The sequence below is a fragment of the Tachyglossus aculeatus genome, chromosome 1, assembly GCF_015852505.1.
Source record: "Tachyglossus aculeatus isolate mTacAcu1 chromosome 1, mTacAcu1.pri, whole genome shotgun sequence".
In the NCBI taxonomy this organism is placed as follows: domain Eukaryota; kingdom Metazoa; phylum Chordata; class Mammalia; order Monotremata; family Tachyglossidae; genus Tachyglossus; species Tachyglossus aculeatus.
The window spans coordinates 141,591,547-141,613,210 of NC_052066.1; the positions used below are offsets into that span (position 1 = coordinate 141,591,547).

The following is a 21,664-nucleotide window of genomic DNA, read 5'->3' on the forward strand; positions in this document are numbered from 1 at the left end:
AATAATAATAATAATAATGATGATAATAATAATAATAATGGTGCTTGTTAAGCATTTACTGTTCTAAGCACTGAGGTAGATACAAAGAAATCAGGTTGGACACAGTCCCTGTCCCCCATGGGGCTCACAGTTTTAATCCCCACTTTACAGATGAGGTAACTGAGGCCCAGAGAAGCTAAGTGACTTGCCCATGGCCACACAGCAGACATGTGGTGCATCCGGGATTAGAACCCAGGTCCTTCAGACTCCCGGGCCCGTGCTCATCCATGAAGCCATGCTGCTTCTCAAAATGGGAACAGTCAAAGAGTAATGGGCAGATGATATAATGAATATGTTTCCTCTGTGTCCAATGCCAAATCTTATCATGCATGTGAGGCTGATATTGTATGGCACAGACATTTTTCCTGCAAGTGTCTTCCAGAGAGCTGGCCGGAGTTTAACATTTAACGCGGCTGCTTTCGACTCTCCCTCCGCAGGCCAGCTTCATTAGAGCTCGGTTTGGTCAGCTTGTGCTTAAAACAAAGCTCTTTCATTTTCATTTTTCCTTTTCTTGCTAGCGGGTTAGATTAGTGTTTCCAAAAAGAAGATATAGAAGGGGTGAACTGAAGAGTCATATTGACGGAGGAAGAATCTGAATGAAATCTGGGTTAGCTTTTGAGGATAAGAATATTGTTAAAGATTCACTCCACAGGATTTCTCTTATAAATATGTATTTGCTATTTTAATGAAGGGAATGCAGGGCTATATGTTAACTTCATTTTATTCCTCTTTTCGGCACTGCAACTTCTTCAGGATCATGCAGTATGAATACTAACTTGGCCAGTCACACATCTAAAGATCGTCTGCTTCACACAGACGCATTACTTTGGCATGTATAAAGCATTCCCAAAATTACTGTTGGTTCACTGGAAAATCTACTGCTATGGGAATTGGGAGAACTGTGTTCTAGTACCCATCCTGCGTGTTGGGATTGGTCATCGGTGGTGAATGATAAAAATAATGGCATTTATTAAGCCATTGAGAAGTGTCAGGCACTGTACTTAGCTCTGCAGTAGATTAATGATAATAGAGTTGGATACAGTCCCTGTCCCACTGGGGGATCACAGTTGAAGAAGAAGGGAGAGCAAGTATTAAATTCCCATTTTACGGGTGAGGAATCTGAGGCACAGAGAAGTTAACTGACTTCTCCAAGACCACACAGCAGGCAAGTTTTGGAGCTGGGTTTAGAACACAGGTTGTCTGATTCCCAGAATCATGCTGTTTCCACTAGGCCATGCTGCTTCTGATCGAAAAAAAAAGCAATACTGGAAAATAGCTGCCTAACTTGGGAAGCAACAACTGCAGCACATATCGAGACAGCTGGCTGGTGACACAACATCATCATTATTGTTGTAGTTGCTTTAGCCACAAGTGGATCCCTACCCATAAAAACACCTTTGAGGAACTTCGTAGTGTGCTGTACCTCTACCTAACTACATGCTTGCTACACTCACAGCCCCTACAGAAGCGTTGCTGACAGGGAAGAGGGAGTGTGAGTGATGCTATATGCAAACTAGCATGATAGTAGTAGTCAATTTATCACTGGGTTTTTTTTAATGGTGTTTAATGGCATACCATGTGCCAGACTCTGTATTTATTGCTGAGATATATACAAGGTAATCAGTTGGACACAGTCCCTGTTCCACATGGGGCTCAGTCGTAATCCCCACTGAACAGATGAGGTCACCGAGGCACAGAGAAGTGAAGTGGCTTTGCCCCAGTTCACAGAACAGCAAGTGGAGGAGCAGGGATTAGAACTCAGGTCCTTCTAACTCCCAGGCCCATGCTTTATCCACTAGGCCATGCTGTTTCTCTGATTTTCAGTCCTGAGTATCAAGATCTAGTCTCATCTGAGTCTCCATCATCATGATAATCATTATCACAATCATTGTGATCATCATAATGATCATCATTATCATCATGCATTCAATGAGGCCATCACAGTCTCCTTTCTCTGGCTCAGTGGAAAATTCTGCCATACCACTAGTTAGGAACCATACCCCAGTATTGCCTGGATAGTCATTTTTCTTTCCCCAGATGACACTATCTGATCGGTCCCTGCTTATCTCTAGAATTTCGCAGATTAGTATTTTGTGAAGACACGATGCCATTAAACTGAGCAAGACTTTATTCAGGTTTTTGCTTTCATTTTATCAAAAGTGAATATTCATTTGGAATTAGCTCTCTCTGACCCCATGTAGGTAACTTTCTCTGGAATCCTGGGCAAATTTTGGTGATTAAAGTCACTGATCTGCTCAAGACTATAGCTAACTTCAAGAAAACAGTCTTCATCACCCAATTGCCATTTGTTTGGAAAGATAAATTTTGGCTCTAACCATGTTAATCCTGGGCTAAAAGCACAATGCTTCAAATGCAAAATTAATGGAAAGTTCAAAATTTACAAAGACTCCTCTCTCCCCAGTGAGCAACCTCATACATACATGGAATACACTCATGAGTCAGCTATTCTGGCATTGTAATGAAATATATTCCTCAGGAAACTCTGGATAATCCCACTTTGACAATATCTGGTAAGAATGAAGGCTATGGACACAAGTCCAGTGTCTGCAGCTGAGTCCAGCAATCCGGCTGTCATGACGATCCAAGGGCAGCTACAACGGCGCAAGAACCCCTAAGCAGGATGGAATCAACCTCTGACCCACGGAGAAGCATCAACTTCACATGCCAAAGTAAACAATGTCCCAACAATAATCCCATCCTGTGTCCAATTAAGCGCTACCAACATACAGTATATGGCAGATTTGCTTCTGCAAAAAAACCCCCGAAAAAAACAAAAAACAGAAACTAATCTGCCCTTCAAAAAGTCATAGAGCGGGACCACAGACTCTAAGGATAAAGAACCAAGATAGAAGAGCCAAGTATGAACCGGGGCTGGGAAAACTGAGAGATTACTATCTAGGGGGACATAGCAGCGAATGGTACCTCTCCCTTGGAATCAATTGGCAACAATTCTGTTCTGTCACATTCTCTTGGTCAAAGTTACGTTCACTCTCCAAGTAGAGTTCTTGCTTCCTCACGTGAACTAACCCCGATCGGAGCTGTCGTCTTTATGAAACCCTATCCCGCTTTTCGGCTGCAGCTTTCAAAGGGAGATTCTAGGAAAACTGTGGCGAGGCTACTTTTCCGCGCAAAAATTCCAGTTTGTTTTCACTTACCTCTGCCAGTTCTTTGCAGCTCAATGCTGGGCTGAGTGAGGAAAGGACCTCAGAGGGGAGCGTCTCTAAATTTACCAGAAAGCAAGGCCCCAGGATGCTTGTCCTTTAAGTGTCTCTAAACATGGTTTGCATAGCTGGATCTCCGCTTATCTGTGCTTTTCTGCTTTCGCTTCCATACATGGATCTGTTCCCAACAGTAACTCCAAGCTGTCGAAAAGAAGCTATCTGGCAGCTTTCAGCTTCATCCAACACATGAATGATAAAAAAGAATTCTCCTTTCCACCTGGCACAGTGCCCAACCCAAGTCTCTACAGCAGTGAGTTTTTTCCATTGAACTAGAGTATGGTTTAAGCCTTCATGAGACCCCCAGTGGGTGACGAATTCCAGCAGGCTTTCCCTACCCTGCTGTGGAAAGCAAGGAGTCTTTAGGTTTGTGGGGATCAACAACCGGATTTGGCTTAATGTAGGGGCTCACAGAGACCATCCATTTCTGGAGGGAGAGTGAAGGAGGAAGAAGAGGAGGAAGAGAAGGAGGAGGAAGAAGAGGAGGAGGAGTGAGGAGACTCTTGCCCCTAAGTGAGTTGGTAAGGTTTGCTTTACTTACAGGCTCGGTCATGCTGACCTCATTTCATTCTGGGTGTTCAGTAGTGAGGGTGTAAAATCGATCAATCAATCAATGGCATTTATTAATCACTTACTGTGTGCAGAGCACTGTACTAAGCGCTTGGGAGATACGATGTAGCAGATTTGGTAGACATGCTACCTGCCCACAATTAGCTTACAGTCTGGAGGGGGAGACAGGCAATAAATCAAGGAATAATTTATAATATTTTGTGGCCTAGAAGACAGAGCATGGGCCTGAGTTCTAAAGCTAGTTCCGCCCCTTGTCTGCTGTGTGAGCTTGGGCAAGCCACTTCAATTCTCTGTGCCTCAGTTGCCTCATCTGTAAAATGGGGATTGAGACTGTGAGCCTCACATGGGACAGAGACTGTGTCTAACCCGATTAGCTTGTATTTATCCCAGCTCTTAGAACAGTGCTTGACACATAGTAAACGTTTAATACCATTATATAATGTATAGATATGTACATAAATGCTGAGGGGCTGAGCATGGGGAGAGTAGAAAATACCCAAAAGGTACAGACCCAAGTTCACAGATGATGCAGAAGGGGAATACATGGGAATTCAGGGTTTGAGTGGGAGGATAAACACTTCTGTTTTGGACATGTTTAATTTGAGGCGGGACATTCAGGAAGGGATGTCCTGAAGGCAGGAGGAAATGTGAAATTGGAAGAGAAGGAGGGAGGTCAGGGCTACAGCTGTAGATTTGAGAAAACACAGGGAATTCTCTGGGGAATGTGTGAGACGATGTGAGTTAAAAGGTTTGAATTTTCTAGGAGAGAGGAGAGACAAAGTACTTAACACAGGGCCAACGGACAGTCTGGTGCATATGAATGGCAGCAGTTTCTGCCCTGCACTGTTGTGAACTTTGGGCATTTCTCAAACAAACTTGAGCAAAACTGAAATAGTGTAAACCATCTCCATGGAAAACAACTGTGCTGCTTGTCACTTAGAAAGACAAGGCACAGTTCTGAAAACTGCCCAGAAGGGGGGTGGCATTAGAGGAGCCCTAAACCGGCTCAGTGGAAAGAGCCTGGGCTTTGGAGTCAGAGGTCATGAGTTCAAATCCCTGCTCCTCCAGTTGTCAGCTGTGTGACTTTGGGCAAGTCACATCACTTCTCTGGGCCTTGGTTACCTCATTTGTAAAATGGGGATTAAGACTGTGAGCCCCCGTGGGACAACCTGATCACCTTGTAACCTCCCCAGCACTTAGAACAGTGCTTTGCACATAGTAAGTGCTTAATAAATGCCATCGTTATTATTTTTAAAATGTCTCCATTCCATCCTTTACACAACAATTAAAACTCTGATTCACCGTTTCTCTGTTCAATGCTGCTTTTCAAAACAGGCCACCAAGCTAAACATTCAGAAGCTTCTGCTCATGGTTCACATTTTGTTCTCTCAAGGAAACCCAGCAGTCTCCTGAGAGACCAAGGCCACTTGACTTAACTTTAGCCTGGTCTGGATCCAGGCCAGCCCAGAGCACATCTCAAGGTCACCACACAAGAGCTTTTTCAGATCTGACAGGAAAAGTCTTCCCAAAGCCACTGACCCATCCCAGAGACTCCCCTTGGCCTTCTCCCAGTAATATTTATGGTCTGTAGTAACTTTGAGGAAGTTTCAACTCTAAGAATCTGGGCCTTCAGGCTTTTTAGAAGGCCCAGAGGAGCATGCCTCTAAAGGAGCAGCATGACCTAGTGGATAGAGCCAGGGGCTGGGAGTCAGAAGGTCATATGTCCTAATCCTGCATCTGCCACTCATCTGCTGTGTGACCTTGGGAAAAATCACTTCACTTTCCTGTGTCTCAGTTACCACATCTGTAAAATGGGGATTGAGACTGTAAGCCCCACATGGGACAGGGACTGTTTCCAATCCAATTCACTTGTGCCCACTCCAGCGCTTAGTACAGTGCCTGGTGCAATTTAGGCACTTAACAAATACCACAATTATTATAATTATTATCATAAATTCAAAGTGGGTGTTTCCTGGGAAAATCCCAGGTCTATCACCTGTCTGCTATGTGACCTTGGGCAAGTGACTTCACTTCTCTGTGCCTCAGTTACCAGATCTATAAACCGGTGATTAAGACTGTAACCCTTAAGTGGGACAGGGACTGTGTCCTACCTGATTAACTTGCTTCTACCCCAGCATTTAGTACAGTACACAAATATGCTTAGAATACTTAATTTCTCTCACCTTTAAAATAGGGATTTAATATCTATTCTCATCTACTTATATTGTGAGTCGCATGAGGGCAAGACCCCTCTCAGGTTCATACCTGGAGAGTTCCCAGTCCTCTACCAGTCTCGACTACAGGAGGAAGAGACAGACAGAGGCATATCCATTCTATTCCTAGCTTGGGCAGTGGCTAGCAAGTGGAAGGCAACCTGCTACAAGTCAAAACTCATCTATTCTGGGTAGCAGTGGCATGGGAGAGAATCAAGGGCAAAGACTCAAGTTTCCTGCATGGAAGGAGGTAATGGTAAACCACTTCTGTATTTTTACCAAAAAAACTCTAAGGATACACTACCAGAGTGATTGCTGATGGATGTGGGACGTTCTGGGAGAGTTGTGTCCTTGGCGTCGCTATGGGTTGAAAACAACTCGCCAGCGTAAGACAAGAAAATGAGGGCAAGGACACTGTCTGATCTGATTACTTTGTGTCTACCTTGGCAATTAGCTCAGAGCCTGACATATAGTAAGCATTTAAGAAATGCCATTTAAAAAAAAAATCTGGATAGCAGGGTACATGCTCATTAGTGAATTATGTAACCCTGTCACTAGCCCTGCATGTCTTACGTTAAGTGCCCTAGAGAATACTAGTTTAGCTGTGAGAGATCTGAGGGAGAAGCCAGAGCTTGGTGAGTTGTCGATTTTCTTTCCTTCACTTATTCAAGAATCAGCACTTGCCCTGAATCACTGGCACTTATGCTCAGTTTTTGCTTATCTCTTGTGTGAGTGAGATCATTCTTCTCCCCTCTTTCTTTCTTTCTCTTTCTCTCTCTCTCTCTCATATGCACCCCCCCCCAAAAAAAAACAAAACTAGGATGTATGCTGCCTCAGGGGTTTTCATCCTTGGTTAGAAGCTATTCCAGGACTCTCACCTGAAGCTGAATTTTACTTCCCAAGCACTTAGTACAGTGCTGTGCACACAGTAAGCACTCAATAAATATGATTAAATGAATGAATGGTGAGCATATGTGTGTGTGTTTGTTTTCCAATCCTAGCCATAACAAAAAGTGCCAAGGAGTGAGAATAAAAGAAAATGGATAAATGGTGAATAAATATTGTGTTTAGAGACCTATGTACCTTTTGTTTCCTTTGAGGTTCACACAGATAATTATTATTATTATTATTAATAATAATAATAATAATAATAATAGTAGTAGTAGTATTTGATAAGCATTTACAATGTGCCAAGCATTGTTCTAAGTGCTGATAATTATGGTATTTGTCAAGCGCTTACTATGTGCCAAGCAGTGTTCCAAGTGCTGGGGTAGATACAAGGTAATCAGGTTGTTCCACATCAAGGCTTACAGTCTTAACCCCATTTTACAGATGAGGGAACTGAGGACTAGAGAAGATTTACCCAAGGTCACACAGCAGACAAGTGGCAGACCCGGGATTAGAACCCGGGTGATTCCCAAGCCTGTGCTCTTTCCACTAATCCATGCTGCTGCTTGTAATTAGTGATTGGTCTGGTTACACAGGTGGTGGGCTTTTTCCCATCTCTCTTCCTAGTGGAAAAGGGAAGTTGCCAGTCACCAGCCCTTCCCCATCCATATTCCTCCCCCTCCTGCCCTCTCACTTCTAAGATGTAGCCAGGCCTACTGATTCTGTAGAAGTGGGACTGGGTTGTAGTGGCCAATAGGCAGGAAAGGAAGGCTGAAAGGCAAGTGATTTCTAGACCATCAGCTTGTTAAGGGCAGAGAATGCGACTGCTAATTCTGTTGTATTGTACTCTCCCAAGCGCTTAGTGTACAGAGCTCTGCTCATAGTAAGTGCTCAGGAAATACCACTGATTGATAGCCTGCCCCCATTTTTTCCAAATCCTTTAGCTATCCAAATATGGGGTTTTGTTAGGGAGAGTGGGTTACATTGGAAGATGATGTGTGTGAGCCAAATCCTCTTGGTCAATCACATCAATTAGGTCTCCCAACTAAACAAAACTTCCTGAGATGGTAACTACATTTTTGTTACTGATTTTATTGTCTCTGAGGCAGCACAAACCAGTTCTATTAGAATGGCCCAGGTTCTGGTTTCATCAGCAAAGGAGAAATATAAATGTAGGGACTTCCAACTCCACCAGAGGTAGAATTCATAACTAGAAGGAAGAAGAAAGCAGGAACATTGTTTCCACGATTGTGGCTTCCTTGTAAACTTCTATCATCATTCTAGCAGCCCTCTTGAACAAGGACTTCCAGTTACAGCATGGGCAGGAAATGGAGGTATCAAGGAGCTATCGAAGTATGGGTATGACAAGGAGACACAGTTAAACTGATTTGACAGAAATGACTCAGATTGAAAAGCTATTTTTTGGCAAAGCAAAGTTAGAAATGCAGCTGCTATATTTTTCAACTCCTCATGATGATGACAAAATAGAGAGCTCTAAAACAGGAGGCTCCAAAATGGAGAACGCAAAAATGGAGGACTTGAAAATGGAAATCTTTAAAACAGTTGGCACCAAATTGGAAAGCTCTAAAATGAAGGGTTGCAAAATGGAGAGCAGCAAAAGATCATAGATCAAAGGATCACCTCATTCTTGCCTGTCCCACCGTCGACCCCCGACCCACGTCCTCCCACTGGCCTGGATGCCCTCCCTTCACACATCCACCAAGCTAGCTCTCTTCCTCCCTTCAAAGCCCTGCTGAGAGCTCACCTCCTCCAGGAGGCCTTCCCAGACTGAGCCCACTCTTTCCTCTCCTCCTCCCCATCCCCCCCACCCTACCTTATTCCTCTCCCTACAGCACCTGTATATATGTTTGTACAGATTTATTACTCTATTTTTCTTGTACATATTTACTATTCTATTTATTTTCTTAATGATGTGCAGCTAGCTTTATTTTTATTTATTCTGATGACTTGACACCTGTCCACACATTTTGTTTTGCTATCTCCCCCTTCTAGACTGTGAGCCCATTGATGGGTTGCCAAATTGTACTTCCCAAGCACTTGGTACAGTGCTCTGCACACAGTAAGTGTTCAATAAATACAATTGAATGAATGAATGAAAGAGCAAAGAAACATGTATTAAGTTGAAGCTATTCAGGGGTATGCTGTATACCAAACTAAGCACTTTTTGCTCATCATTCAGGGTGTGTACTAAAGAGCCTAAATGGGATATTACAAATCATAATAATAGCTGTGGTATTTGTTAAACATTTACTATGTGCCAGGCACTACGCTAAGTGTTGGGATAGTTGCAAGGTAAAAGGGTTGGGCATAGTCCCTGTCCCACATTGGGCTCACAGTTTTCATCCCCGTTTTATGGGTGAAGTAACAAAGGCACAGATACGTGAAGTGACTTGCCGAAGGACACACAGCAAGCAAATGGCAGAGCCAGGAATAGAACCCAGGACCTTCTGACTCCCAGTCCCTGGCTCTATCCACTAGTTCACGCTGCTTAGTTCCTGCCTTGAAGGACTTGTCATCCACTGGGTGAAAGGAATCCTAAAATGGAAAAAAGTCTGTCTTTTCTCTCAAGTTACTTAGAATGAAGAAATATTCTCAAGGCCAAAGCATCTGACTGTTGAACCTGGAGCATCACCTTGGGACTGTGGTCCTTATTACCCACGGTTGCTCCCAGGACTTTGGTAGGAATAAGAAATTGCCCTTGTCAATGCTGACCTTTTCCCTCAGAGGGCTGTTCAGAATTCTAATTTGGGAAATTGCATTCAGACTACTGAACTCCATTCAGACGGTGCCTGGCATCCTTTTTGGGGCTAACCCTCAACTGGGAAAATTGATCACTTGACCCACACAATTGAAAAGGATGCTTTTTGTCCACCAAGTCTTATCTTCACAATGACCACTGCCCAGATCCCCGGTTGAGGCAGATTCAGGAAAGTGTTGTTCTTATTTTGGAGTTGGGGAACTGAGGCGTAATAATTGTCGTATATTAAGTGCTTAACAAATGGTCATTTATAATCATTAATAATAATAATAATAATAAAGGGCAGCTGATTGCTTAATCCTGTGGAACTGTCCGGTATTGCGTTTGAGTGGAGGCAGAAAGTTTTTCTTTCCTTGCTTCTTTCTTTTTTCCTTTCTTTCTTCCTTCCTTTTTTCTTTCCTTCTTTGTGTTTTCTTTCTTTCTTCCTTCTTTCTTTCCTTCTTTTTTCTTTCATTTTTCTCTGTGCTAATTGTTGTACCAACTGCTAGGGTGGAAACAAGATAGATAGATGAGACAGTCCCTGTCCCACACAGGGCTTATAGTCTAAGAAGGAGGGTGTAGAAGTGTTTAATCTCTATTATAGAGAGGAAAAAACTGAGGCACAGAAAAGAAAATAACAATAATAATAGTATTTGTTAAGTGCTTACTATGTACCAGGCACTGTACTAAGCACTGGAGTAGATACAAGTAAATTAGGTTCGACACTGTCCCTGTTCTACAGAGGCCTCAAAGTCTCAATCCCCATTTTAAAGCTCAATTAAGTGAGGCACTGAGAAGTGAAGTGACTTGCCTAACATCACACAGCAGACAAGGGGTGGAGCTCGGATTAGAAGATAAATGACTGCCCAAGGTCACTCAGCAATCAAGAGGTTGAGCCAAAATTAGAAAGCAGGCCCTCTGATTTCCAGGCCAGTGCACTTTCTGCTGCTCCCCCAGACTGAATCACTTCAGGAAGGACTGAGCTGGTTTGAAGATTTTAAGAAAAAAAAAAAAAGGGAAAAAAAAAAAAAGGGAAAAATATGGAGATTTTATTTTTCATTTTATTCATATGACTTAAATGGGAAATACAGACATGCTAAGGGATATAAACCACCAAGGCCAGAAGTGCCAGGAAGTCAGATGACCTGGCTTCCAATTATGACTATGCCAATTACCTGCTGGTAACCTTGGGCAAGTCACTCAATTTCTCTGCCTCAGTTCCCCTTATCTGTAAAATGGGGATTCAAGGTATGCAAAACGGTGTAGTGGAAAAAGCATGGGCCTGGGAATCAGACAGTCATGAGTGCTAATCCCTGCCCTGCCACTTATCTGATGTGTGACCTTGGGCAAGACACTCCACTTCTCTGTGCTTCAGGTACCTCATCTGTAAAATGGGGATTGAGACTGTGAACCCCACATGGGACAGGGACTGTGTCCAACTTGATTTGCTGGTATTCACCCCAGTGCTTAGTACAGTACCTGGCATACAGTAAGCACTTTGCAAATATTAGCAGTATTAATTATACTATGAGTCACATGAGGGCAAGAACTCTGTCTGATCTCATTACTTTGTGTCTACCCCAGCGCTTAGTACAGTACCTGGTTTATAGTAAGTTCTTAACAGATAATATTATCATTATTACGCCACCATGAACCTCAGAAGGCCCCTTGTGACAGTGAGCATAGTTTAACCAAGTGGCCAGTGTGAAGAGATTTCTTGCAGCAGCATGGAGGTGGACTAGCAGTAGATTAATGGTGACAATAATAATAATGATAATATTTGTGGTATATGTTAAGTGCTTGCTATAGTGCCAAGCACTGTACTAAGTGCTGGGGTGGATAAAAGCAAATCAGATTGGGTTCAATCCCTGTCCCACATGGGGCTCACAGTCTCAATCCCCATTTTACAGAGGAGATAACTGAGGCACAGAGAATTGAAGTGACTTGCCCAAGGTCGCACAGCAGGAGCATTACAGAATCAGTATTAGAACCCATACTGAACATAGACTTCCTTTACCACAGGTTTGGTGTGGATTTTAAAGAGTTATGGAAAACTGAGTTGCTCTTTGGGTAATTATTTTAGTGGTGGCTTGGAAAGACTGAGTGAAGCCCAGTGGTATAAAAAGCACCCATTTCAGAGAAGGAGTTTGAAAGATTGATTCTTTAGTGACAAAAGACTGATAAAAAAGGAATGGAGGTGGACATTCAATTAAGGTCCAAGGCAGATTTCTTTCCTATTTTTACGGACCCTGCCTGACCTGAGTTTCCTCTTCTCATTTTCGTTCCTTTGCAGAAATTTAAGATGGAGTATTCCTGCCCAGCTCAGCTGGTCTCACTATCTGTGGGGCTTGACTCTGGAAAGAATCCAGGAAGCAGTTCTACTGATGTGAGAATTTTCTGGACAGACACAAATACCTTCAACATTGCTAGGATCCATACACCGGTTGAATTTAAATGCAAATCTCAAAATGTGTCCTATTGCTAGGTATCCTGGATACAGATGCCCTAGCTCTCCTGTTAGAGCACTGTACGAAGTGCTTGGGAGAGCACAATTTAACAGTATAATGGATCCATTCCCCACCCACAAAGAACTTACTGTCTAGAGTGCTGTGTACACACTCTGTGCCATGCATTGAACCAGGCACTTGAAAGTTAGAAATTAATGAGTGTGATATGGTTGCTGCTCTCAAGAAGCAAACAATCCAAGAGGAAAATTCATTCATTCATTCAATTGTATTTATTGAGCACTTACTGTGTGCAGAGCACTGTACTAAGCGCTTGGAATGTACAAGTTGGCAACATATAGAGATGGTCCCTACCCAGAAGTGGGCTCACAGTCTAGAAGGGGGAAATGGGAATCAGTTAATCCTGGAGGTAACATCTTAAACTTTAAGAGCCTCCCATTAACTGACTAAACCATCTGGGCCAGGGTTGGCTAGGAGACAGTAAACCCTGTAGAGAATTCAAGTCCAAGTTTCAATTCTAGTCTCTCTCTTTCCCTCTATCACGCTCTCTATTCCTCTAGGTACCACCCCAGATTTTCTTTGGATCCTGCCAGAGGCTTAAAGGCAACGTGACATTTTCAAACCATTGTTTTCTATTCTGAGGGCTTGTACCTCTTCCCAGCACTCTAAAAAAGCTTCTCTGCTCTTCAGTTTCCTACCACTGCCTAGAATCTAATGCTCTGTGCCCATTCTCTGGGCCATCCCAGCCAACGCTACCACTTTCCCCCTCATTTTTTCCTGCGTTAATGATTAATAGGACCTTTATTTTTTCAGAACATCTCAGGGAAGCAGAGGAGTAAAAAGACAGGGATTGGGGTTTGTGCCCACCCTGAGATTCAAGCTCTCATGAATGTGGACACCAAGGTTCCTAGGGCTCTGAGACATGGTAATGGGAAATAGTGAAAATAATGGTATTTGTTAAACTCTTAGTACAGTTACTGTTCTAAGCCCTGTAATAGAGACAAGATAATCAGGATGGACTCAGTTTCTGTCCCACATGGGGCTCACAGTCTTAATCCCCATTTTACAGATGAGGTAACCTGAGGCACAAAGAAGTTAAGAGACTTGTCCAAGGTCACACAGCAGACACGTGGCATAACTGGGATTAGAACCCAGGTCTTACTGGCTCCCAGGCCCTTGCTCTATCTACTAGGACACACAGTTTCTAATGCTTCTGCCTTAAATCTGATCTTCCCAAATCCCATATTTCCAATTTCTGCCTTTTAGCCTGTCTGACTGCAGCAGTGGCCTCCCCAAAGTCTACCGCTTTTGTCCAAGACTGGCCTTCATCAGATCTTTAATTTGGTTTCCAGCATCATACATAATCCATTTATAGGTTACCAAACAGGAGCTACTTGGACATCTTGCTATCATCTATTTTCCTCAAGTTGTCCATCTGGAGGAACTGTGCTTCCATGAGCAGTCCGTAGACTGACAGGATGTCATCTTTGGTGAATCTGCCCAGCCACTTGATGTAATAATAATAATAATAATAATAGCACTTATTAAGTGCTTACTATGTGCAAAGCACTGTTCTAAGCACTGGGGGGTTACAAGGTGATCAGGTTGTCCCACGGGGTGCTCACAGTCTTCATCTCCATTTTACAGATGAGGGAACTGAGGCGCAGAGAAGTTAAGTGACTTGCCCAAAGTCACACAGCTGACAGTTGGCGGAGCCGGGATTTGAATCCATGACCTCTGACTCCAAAACCCGGGCTCTTTCCACTGAGCCACGCTGATAATAATTGTGGTAGTTACGCACTTACTATGTGCCATGCACTATTCTAAGCGCTGGAGTAGAGACAAGATAATTAGATTGGACACAGTTCCTGTCCCACATAGGGCTGTCTTAATCCCCATTTTACAGATGAGGGAACTGAGGGACAGAGAAGTTAAGTGACTTACCCAGGGTCATTTATTATTATTTAAGAGGAAGGTTTTGAAGGGTCAATTTAAATGTCCTTTAAAATGTGTGACCTTGGGCAAGTCACTTCACTTCTCTGTGCCAGAGATACTTGTACTTCCCAAGTGCTTAGTACAGTGCTCTGCACACAGTAAGCACTCAAATGTGATTGAATGAATGAATGAATACCTCATCTGTAAAATTCGGATTAGGACTGTGAGGCCTAAGTGGGATAGGGTCTGTGTCCAACCTGATTATCTTATCTACCCCAGCGCTTAGTACAGTGCCTGGCACATAGTATGTGCTTAACACATACTATTAAAAAAGTTCCCACAGAAGGCAGAGCTTGGATTAAAAAACTCAGGCCTCCATCTCATGCTCTTTGCACTCCGCTATCATCCTTATAGGCTCTGGAGCAGTTGAAGGTAACAAAGTTTGAAATAAAAGATGACTCCACAGGAATTCAGGCAGATTCCAGTGGTGCCCAAGGATAGTTCCTTGGGCTGTTTTTCCTCAGACTGGGCAGGGGCCGGGAAAGGCAGGTGGAAACACAGCAGGGCATGGCCTGCCTAGTCTCCTTCTCACTTCAAGAGTCAGGCTGAACTTGTGATCGGATGGGTCTTGCCCGCCTATTCACCACGGGGCCTGCTTGAGCCCCCGACTCACGAGCCTGTCGGAAATCTGGATGCTGCCCAGAGAACTGGCTCTGATCACGCTCTGCTGATCCCCAGGACTGGCCCCAGGCACATTTTAATCAGTTGGTTTCTCAGAATCAAGCTGCAACACCTTTAGCACTACGGCCCTGGGTTTCCAGGGGCACTGCCAAATAAGCATGTTACCTAAGGGTCAGTAAAATCTAGTATGTTCCCCTTCAAAGTGGTGGCATCCAGGGAGATCCCACAGATCCTTCACTTGAGCAGTAGCCATCCACTTTTAACTGTTGGGGACTTCCATTTGTCCAATTTCTTCTGCTTTGCCTTGGTTTGCTCTCTTTATTCATTCCCCCTCCCAGCCCCATAGCACTTGTGTTCCCAGCTGTAATTTATTTATTTGTATTAATGTCTGTCTTCCCCTCTAGACTGTAAGCTTGTTGTGGGCAGAGAATGTGTCTGTTATATTGTACTCCCATCTACACTGTATCTGTCCCCCTTAAGCACTTGATTCATCATTCATTCAATCGTATTTATTGAGCACTTACTGTGTGCAGCACTGTACTGAGTGCTTGGAAAGTACAATTCAGCAGTAGAGTAGCAATCCCTGCCCATACCAGGCTTACATTTCTCACCTCACCTCCTGCCTTGTGTACATATCCTTACACTCTCCCATTCCCCTACTAGAAATTCATTTTAATGTGTCCTTCTCTAGACTGAATACACCTTGTGGCAGGGATCAGAGGTGTATACATACCACATAGCCCACAACTGGTTAGACTCCAGATGTCTGGAAGAGTTAATTATGAGAAGCAGCTTGACTTAGTGGAAAGAGCATGGTCTTAGGAGTCAGAGGACATGGGCTCTAATCCCTGCTCCACCACTTGTCTGCTGTATGACCTTGGGCAAGCCACTTTGCTTCTATGTGCCTCAGTTACCTCATCTGTAAAATGGGGATTAAGACTGTGAGCCCCACATGGGACAACCTAATTACCTAATATCTACCCCAGCGCTTAGAACAGTACTTGGCACATAGTAAGTGCTTAACAAATGCCATAAATAGAGAAGCAGCGTGGCTTAGTGGAAAGAGCACGGGCTTGGGAGTCAGAGGATGTGGGTTCTATTCCCTGCTCCATCATTTGTCTGCTATGTGACCTTGGGCAAGTCACTTAACTTCTCTGTGACTCAGTTACCCTACCTGTAAAATGGGGATTAAAAGTGTGAGCCCCAGTTGGAACAAACTGATTACCCCGTATCTACCCCGGTGCTTAGAACACTGCTTGGCACATAATAATAATTATGGTATTATTATTATTATTATTATTATTAATGATCCTCCCAATGTATCAGAAGTAGTCTCAGCAGGTATTCTATACCCTAGGAGAGATGGCTCCACTGTTTTTACTGCATCTTTCTTTGGAATAGCTCAAATAACTTTCTAAGCCTTGTCTTCTTATTCCTCTTGGATTACCGGGGTAAATGTTTTAACAGTTTATAAGCACTAGAAGGCAAGTTGGTTTCCCATCTCATTGCCTCCCTAAAGTATTCACTTTCCATCTCTTCACATTAGAACTCCTAAGTGATATGAACCAATCATGGGGATCCATTCCATGAGGGCAAGAGGACCCCACTTCAGTTTTCAGAACTAGATTTCCAAACTTGCTCATCCCTGTTCTCTGACAAGACCTGCGAGTTCCCTCCGGGCTGAAAATAACCTGAAAGGGTGGCTTTCTGGCCTGTTAGCTCTGTGAAACCTGATCCCCATCAGAGTTATCATTCCTGGTTAATATTTCTTCCTCTGATCATCCCCAAAACTCAAAAGGAAAAAGTTGGCACCTAAGGAACCAAAGATAATCAATTCAACCACCAAATCATGTAAAAAATGTTTTCTTTTAACATTAGGTTCCTGCTCATTCTTTCACTCAACCACCATGCTCTTCCCCAGTCCAACGTTTGCATTTCTGGATTGGTTGCGTTTGTGGTGGCTTGACCTTATTTTGAAGCCTGGTGGCCTACAGATTAGCCCATGTAACTTTCAGTGTTGAGGCACAAGGAGAGCCATGACTAGCTTCTAATACCATTTTCTTAATCTATGATATTCAGACCTGTTGCTAGATACTTCATTCATTCAATTGTATTTATTGAGCGCTTACTGTGTGCAGAGCACTGTACTAAGTGCTTGGGAAGTACAAGTCGACAACTTATAGAGATGGTCCCTACCCAACAATGGGCTTACAGTCTAGAAGGGGGATAATAATAATGTGGTATTTGTTAAGTGCTTACTATGGGCCAAGCACTGTTCAAAGCACTGGGATAGATACAAGGTAATCAGGTTGTCCCCCATATGGCTCACAGTCTTCATCCCCATTTTACAGCTAAGGTAACAGGCACAGAGAAGTTAAGTGACTTACCCAAAGTCACACAGCTGACAAGCGGCAGCCGGGATTAGAATCCACGACCTCCGACTCCCAAGCCCAGGCTCTTTTCCACTAAGACATGCTACTTCTAGAGGAGGAGACAGACATTAACCCCAGGGCTATTCCCCAACTAAATACTCTTCTTTATTGATTTCCCAATGGTAGATCTGGGATTCAAGAGCTCCTACATCTCTTAATGCATCTCACTCTCTCATCAGAATTACCTCATCCTCAATGATTCTCAGAAAAATCTACATAGATCCTGGGACTGTGGATAGATTTCAAAACTCTAAGGAATTCTTTGAAACTCTTCCACACCCAAACTCGAATTCAAATTTAGACTCAATACATTTAGGCTTCAGGCATTTTCTTTCAGTCACAACCTGTTTAAACCTGTTTAGAAGCAGCGTGGCTCAGTGGCAAGAGCCCGGGCTTGGGAGTCAGAGGTCATGGGGTCTAATCCCGACTCCGCCACTTGTCAGCTGTGTGACCTTGGGCAAGTCACTTCACTCCTCTGGGCCTCAGTTACTTCATCTGTAAAGTGGGGGTTATGACTGAGCCCCACATGGGACAACCTGATAACCTTGTATCTACCCCAGTGCTTAGAACAGTGCTTAGCACATAGTAAGTGCTTAACAAATACCATCATCATTATTATTATTTAATCTTCCATTTCAATTACATATGTTCGCTTTTTTTTTTAAATGGTACTTGTTAAGAACTTACTATGATCCAGGGCTTGTACTAAGCTCTGGAGTAGATACAAGACACTCAGGTTGGACACAGTCCCTATCCTATATGGTGCTCAGAGTCGAAGTAGAATGGAGTGCAGGGATTGAATCCCCATTTTACAGATGCGGTAACTGAAGCACAGAGAACCTGAGTGACTTGCCCCAGGACCCAAAGCAGACAAGCAGTGGAGTGGGGATTAGAACCCATGACCTCTGATTCCCAGACTTACGATCTTTCCACTAATCCATGTTGCTTCGCATCCTTCTCATACTCCATTACTTTCTACATAATCCTCCCTGTTGTCTTCAAAGATGAAATGCCAGCCCATCATTTCTTCACAGTATCAGAAAAATCAAAACTTACATTTTTCTCCTTTAGTGTTAGGCTTAGTCTGCAAACTCTCTTCCCTCCTCAGGTTTCATTCCTTAAGTCATCCTGACACCTCTCTTTCTGAGTCAGATAAAACTGCAACCTTCCTGGAAAATATCCTCCCTTGCACTCTGTGAATGAATGTCAACTGAATCATCCATCCTTCTCTCCTCTCAACCCACCTCAAAGATTGTTGCCCATCTCTTAAGGCAAGTCCACAAGGGAGTTGGCTTAGAGAAGCAGCGTGGCTCAGTGGAAAGAGCACAGGCTGTGGAGTCAGAGGTCATGGGTTCAAATTCCAGCTCTGCCACTTGTCAGCTGCGTGACTTTGGGCAAGTCACTTCACTTCTCTAGGCCTCAGTTACCTTATCTGTAAAAGGGGATTATGACTGCGAGCCCCCTGTGGGACAACCTGATCACCTTGCAACCTCCCCAGCGCTTAGAACAGTGCTTTGCACATAGTAAGCACTTAATAAATGTCATTATTATTAAATCAACCAAATGATACAGAACTGCTGACTCATGCCTCCGCTGAGCTATTTTGGTATACAAGCTTCAAACAGTTCTACACATTCTGTTTTCCTTAGTTTATATTTCAGCACCACCAATATTTTATAATTTGAAAATCAAATAAACTAAATCTCTCATCTCCATCCTCTTCTCCACCAGCAACTCACCACTCACCTCGTCCATCATTCATCGTATCTCTGCCTCTTGACAATTTTCTCAACATCCGTGGTGGAGTCAGGGGCACTAAGAAAAGGGGTCTCTAATTAGCGAGAGAGCAGGATTTGCTGGCTTCGAGTTACAGAACAAATCAATAACCACCTTCAAAGCAGCATAGTTTCATGGAAAGAGCAGAGGTCTGATAGCTTCTAATCCAGAATCACCCTCTTGCCTGCTTCCCGTCCTGTGCTGCGCTTCAGTTTCCTCAACTATAAAATGGGGATCCAATACCTGTTCTCCCTTCTACAATGGGATAGAGACCATGTCCGATCACGTACACTGTATCTACCCCCATGTTTAGTACAATGCTGGGCACACAGTAAGTGCTTAACAATTACCACAATTATTATCCAAAGACAGGGCTCAATTTCCCCAGATCTTGGGAAGACAGGTAAAAAAAACAAAAACAAAAAACCCACAACTACAGGGAGGTGAATGTACTCTGTAGGAATATTTTCTAGATTCTGTTGGTGGATTTAGAGAAACTGAGATAATCTAAAATGTCTTCATTCCTTGAGTACCACCTTTGGCTTGTGGAAGTTTTCATCAGTCAAAAAAGAGTCAGAGAGAAAAATTAACAAGGATCTAACACTCAATCTTCCACCTCTTTATTATTCCAGGGCATGTAGGCGGCTGAGACAAGATTGATCACCATCTCTTTATTAACAATCATTATGAAGTCACTTGGAAATGGAGGGATTTCTTTCTTCATCTGAAAGTTGCCTTTGGAATGTTTAATCAAATTTCCAGTGTCTTAGTTCAAATAAACACCTGATAATTTTGTTTAGCTATCTGTTATCTGAATAATTCTTTTCTGAAGCACAATATAATACCATTGCTTCAAGGGCATAATAAAGTAATGGTACTTTTCTTACTTGTGCTTCATGTTACAAGAAAATGATGAGTAGAAAATTGGGCTCCAGATATGAAAGGCATTCTTTGAGGCAGAAGGATGCAAATTAGTCCATTAGTTCAGTGTCTTTTGCAGCTCCAAGGGATTGTAAGATCCTCCCACTCAACTGTAAGCTCCTTGAGGGCAAGGATTGTGTTGTATTATACTCTCCCAAGCATCTAGTACAGTTCTTGGTATATAATAAGCAATGAACAAATGCCATTTTATAAAAGCACAATAAAGGGAAGGTATCTGAAGTTCACCTGGTCAGTCAAGAGGAGTCATTTCTAAACCTTCCAAGTTAGTGGGGAAGACATTCCCATTCCTAGGGAGAGACCTGGAAGGATCAAGTGCTTAGTACAGTGCTCTGCACTCAGTAGGTGCCTAATAAATAATATTACTACTATTGCTTCAACCTACATAGCCTGAGAGAACAAAATAATCGTGGTATTTGTTAAGCATTCATATGTGTCAAGCACTGAACTAAGCGCTGGGGTAGATACAAGATAATCAGTCCCCATTCTAAATAGGAGAGAGAACATGTATTGAATCCTCATTTTGCAGATGAGGGAACTGAGGCACAGAAAAGTTAAGTTCTTGCCCAAAATCACACAGCAGGTAAGTGATGGAGTCAGAATTAGAACCCAAGTCTGTGCTCTACTAGGTCTGATGTTTGGATATTTTTCACCCTTCCCCCACCTACCTTACCTCACTGCTCTCCTACTACAACCCAGCCTGCACAGTTCTCTCCTATTATAATAATAATAATAATGGCATTTATTAAGTGCTTACTATGTTCTTACACTGTTCTAAGCACTGGGGAGGTTACAAGGTGATCAGATTGTTGTTTGTTGTCCCACAGGGGGCTCACAGTATTAATCCCCGTTTTACAGATGAAGTAACTGAGGCACAGAGAAGTTAAGTGACTTGCCCAAAGTCACACAGCTGACAATTGGCGGAGTCAGGATTTGAACCCATGACCTGACTCCAAAGCCCAGGCTCTTTCCACTGAGCCACACTAATGCCAATCTACTCGCTACACAGAGCTTAGTGGAGAGAGCATGGGCTCGTGAGTCAGAGGTTATGGGTTCTAATCCCAGCCCCACCAATTATCAGCTCTGTGACTCTGGGCAAGTCACTTCACTTCTCTGGGCCTCAGTTCCCTCATCTGTAAAATGAGGATGAAGACTGCGAGCCCCACGTGGGACAACCTGATAACCTTGTATCTACCCCAACACTTAGAACAGTGCTTGGCATATAGCAAGTGCTTACAAAATACCATCATCATCATTATTATTATTGTGCCTCGATCTCCTCTATCTTGCCAAGACCCCTTGGCCATGTCCTGGAATGTCCTTCTGATTCATATCTGACAGACAATTACTATCCCCTCCTTCAATGCCTTATTGAAGGCATGTCTCCTCTGAGAAGCCTTCCCTGACTAAGCCTTCATTTCCTTTTTCCCCATTCCCCTCGGTGTTGCCCTGATTTGCTCCCTTTACTCCCCCCTCCCTCAGCCCCACAGCACTAAAGCACATATCTGTAATTCATTTATTTACATTACTGTCTGTCTCTCCCTCTAGACTGTGAGCCCTTTGTCGGCAGGGAATATGTCTGCCAACTCTGTGGTAATCTCCCAAGTACTTAGTACAGTAGGGACTGTCTCTATATGTTGCCAACTTGTACTTCCCAAGCACTTAGTACAGTGCTCTGCACACAGTAAGTGCTCAATAAATACTATTGATTGATTGATTCTCTATGGCA

The 21,664-nt window shown here is 43.3% G+C and overlaps 1 protein-coding gene and 1 long non-coding RNA gene across 6 annotated transcripts in view; one reads left to right on the forward strand and one right to left on the reverse strand.

Annotated features, from left to right (window-relative positions):
• SLC8A1 (solute carrier family 8 member A1) overlaps positions 1–3,281 on the reverse strand; it is a 483,856-nt gene extending 480,575 nt beyond the window's left edge. For all 5 annotated transcript variants that reach the window (XM_038758179.1, XM_038758105.1, XM_038757945.1 and 2 more), the window contains exon 1: positions 3,216–3,281. The gene's annotated coding sequence lies outside the window, so the exon portion shown is untranslated. The remainder of the gene's footprint in view (positions 1–3,215) is intronic.
• A 291-nt stretch (positions 3,282–3,572) lies between these two features.
• LOC119930975 lies at positions 3,573–19,795 on the forward strand. Its single transcript, XR_005451867.1, has 3 exons — positions 3,573–3,799; positions 12,001–12,093; positions 19,629–19,795. It is a non-coding gene; the product is annotated as an uncharacterized LOC119930975 (long non-coding RNA).
• Positions 19,796–21,664: the final 1,869 nt, after the last annotated feature.